We start from the raw sequence: 3,434 nt of genomic DNA on the forward strand, positions 1-3,434 counted from the left end.
AGGATGGGTTTCAACACTGACAAGTGCAAGGTGCTGCACCTGGGGAGGAAGAACCAGCACCATACCTACAGGCTGGGGAACTCCCTTCCTGTCAGCACCGAGGCAGAAAAGGATCTTGGAGTCATCATTGATGCCAAAATGAACATGGGCCGGCAGTGTGGGGACGTGGTCAGGAAGGCCAATTGTACCTTGTCATGCATCCACGATGCATCTCAAGCAGGTCCAAGGAGGTGATCCTCCACCTCTATGCGACACTGGTCAGGCTGCAGTTGGAGTACTGCATCCAGTTCTGGACGCCGCACTTCAGGAGGGATGTGGACAACATGGAGAGGGTCCAGAGGAGGCCACTCGTATGATCAGGGGCAGCAGGGCAGGCCCTATGAGGAGAGGCTAAGGGACCTGACCCTGCCTGCTCAGAGCTGGCACCTTGGACCCATCTGGCTGTGGCTGACCTCCTGGACAAATGGGGCCAGGAGAACATGCTTTGACAGTTCAAAGCAGGCCACCACATCAGGAACATCCTCTGGGTGATAGCTGCCCAGATGGCTGGGCAGGGGGCACAAATGGCAGTAGTGTTGCACAAAGGCCAACCCTGCAACCACAGTCCACTGGCAGCTGGCCCAGAGGGGCAGATGCCTCTACTGGCTCTGCAGTCCCCATCCGTGTCTGGCAGGTGCACAGCAGGTCACTGTCAGGCAGCAGCCCCTACTGCCAGACTGCTGGAAACTCTCAGGGCTGCTTCAGCAGTCCAGCTGGCACAAGGGGTAGTGTCCCCAGGTACCAATTGGCTGGACCCCAGAAGCTCCTAAGAGCTCGTAGCCCTGAGCTACTTGCCAGGGCAGTTTTTATACTGCTGGGGCCAGGACAGGGCAGCTTTTTATACTTCTGGGGACAGCACAGGTGCTGGCCCCGGGCTCTAGCTCCCACTGGCTGAAGATCCGGGAGGAGCCAGGCAGGGTTATTTTGCCCCAAGTGGCACAATTTGCTCCACAACAAAGTGCATGTCCGAACACATGCGCTGAGGCAAAAAGCCCCAGCTCAAATTTGCACCACTTCTATTTGAGCTGCTGTAAGCTTACGTGCTTGCATGTGTGGATGCATCCCTAGTGTCTATAGATTTGAATAAAAAAAACCAAAAAAAGATAAGCTAACAAATGCAGAGGGGTAACTGGCTAGTACTGCTCCCTAGGCAGTACTGCACCCTGCACCTTCTCTGGTGGTAGGGGAGATGTCACTTCTTGTTCTTGCCATTGAAAACCAGTGATTATTTTGGTTTTCACATCAATACATATCACCTTTTTTTTGTTTTTGCTATGTATATCTGTTCTGACAGCAGCAAACTGATTTTTCTTCCCTCCCTGGAACCAGTGCAGGAAGTCACCTTCCAGTTACTTTCTGTCCCAGCCCCCACCCCCTTAGGCAGCATCTGGGGCTTGTGTCCAGTTCACCCACTCATCCCTATGCTCCTGAATATATGGTAATAGTATAACAAAAATTATGTAAATGCCAGGTGTCAGTGATTTCTTTTTCATAACTCATTGGAGTGTTGTTGGATCAAATACAATATACACAGAAAAATGACCCAGGACTTTTAAATGTAAAAATTCTAGTTCTTATTCATATTAAGGTCCATTAGCCCTTCTAAATTGGGCCAGAGACCCTTAATGTAAAAGGGAATTTGATCTCAAAATGTAGGAATTGATTTCTTCTTTTTTAGTACTTCTTGCTTTTATGTACAGCTAGCTTTGAAAAATCTTCTGCCTGCCATCTTTTCAACTTTCTGGAGTTTCATTCCCTATTGTAAAGAATAAGAGTATACTAACTGAGGTAGCTTTTTTGTTTGAGCATGCACGCCAGTTACGTGATAAGATAAATACCTACTGAATTATGGTCTTTCGGCAGAATATATTATCTGTCCATGCCTGTGAAGAACCAAAAATTACCCTAAAAAAACCAAATAGGAAAATGTGAAAGTTATTTACTTAACCAGGAGGCTGTGAAGAATTTATTTAAAAATGCAGAAAAGATCCAAAGAGATTTTGAAGCTGTTAATGCTCCCCAACTGGAAAGCCTGGAAAACAGATTGATTCTTATTTCAGAAATAGCATGTACAGTACATGACCCAGCCAAAACCTAATATCTTAGTATTTAAACTCCTGTATTTGTGGGATGAATCTTATTGTACTTATAAACTGAGTCTAATTTTGTCCAATCACATACATAATCCAAACCTTTTAAATAAAATACAATTCTTATCTTTTTTCTTTTCCTTTTTTCTTTGTTTCTTATTTTTCAGTGGTAGTTGTTGCAAACTTGGAGAGCTATAGTGAATTCTTCAGCTGGTATAAAGTGGTGTAGCTCCACTGATTCCGGTGGAATTATGCTGAATTCCAACAGCTGAAGATCTAGCCCCCTTGTTTTTGCTATCAGCCTTTCCATGTTTTCCAGATACTGACCTATCCTCTTTAGATAAATCCTAATCTCAAATTCAGGCAGATCTCCATTGTCTTCTATAATGATGAAGTAAATCTCATTGCCTATTTGCTGTCTCTGTTTTCCATTATGAGCCCTGATTTCATTTTGCTGACCTGCTTTTATGAACTGTTGTATAATATGGGGATCCTGGTTTTCCATGATAAAAAAAAAAAACAAACCTCACAAATTTCCTGATAAAACATTGCAAATTCTCTGATAAAAATCCCAAAATCTATGGTTAAAATAAAATACGCACCCCCAGCCCTGCTGGTGTCCCTCACTCCCTCCCCCCAACAGCCTCCCAGCCCTGTTTGTGCCCCTTGCCTCGCACCCACAACCCCTGCCCCCCCAGCCCTGCTGGAGGGGACCCCAGCTGCCAGGGTTATGGGGCCAGAGACCCAGGTCTGCAGGCTCCTGCCCCCAACAAAAGGCAGCAGATGCTGCAGCAGGAGCATAAGCCAGCTCCCCCACTGCTGTCTGCCTGCTGCGGGCTTGGACAGGGCCAGCTCCCAATAGCACCGTGTATTCCCAGGGTGCGGGAGGGGACCCCTGTTTCCCAGATCTGTGGCAGGGGCAGGGGCAGGGCAGATGCATGCTGCAGGCTCATGCTTCCCAGCCTGTTGCCCTCCCCCAGGTCCTCAGAAGCTCAGCGTGTGCAACCTGGCATGGCTGCACACAGCAGAGATGCACAGGAAAGCTGCGTGCTGCTGTGAGCTCCACACTGCCCTAGCCATGTTTCCGCTACAAGCAGGAGCAGCAGTGAGGGGCACAACCCTGCACTGCCCCCATGCACACAGAGGAAGCATGGCCAGGGAAGCGTGGAGCTTGCAGCAGCAGGCAGCTTTCCTGTGCAGCCCTGCTGTGCCCTGCCATGCCAGTTGCAAACGTTGCACTCTGGAGGGCAAGGAGCACAGCATTTGCAACCCTGGGTTTGCAGCCAGCTGGGTACTCTGGCTGCA

Source organism: Crocodylus porosus, unplaced genomic scaffold (assembly GCF_001723895.1).
Source record: "Crocodylus porosus isolate Cpor-Errol unplaced genomic scaffold, CroPor_comp1, whole genome shotgun sequence".
NCBI classification, from domain to species: Eukaryota; Metazoa; Chordata; order Crocodylia; family Crocodylidae; genus Crocodylus; species Crocodylus porosus.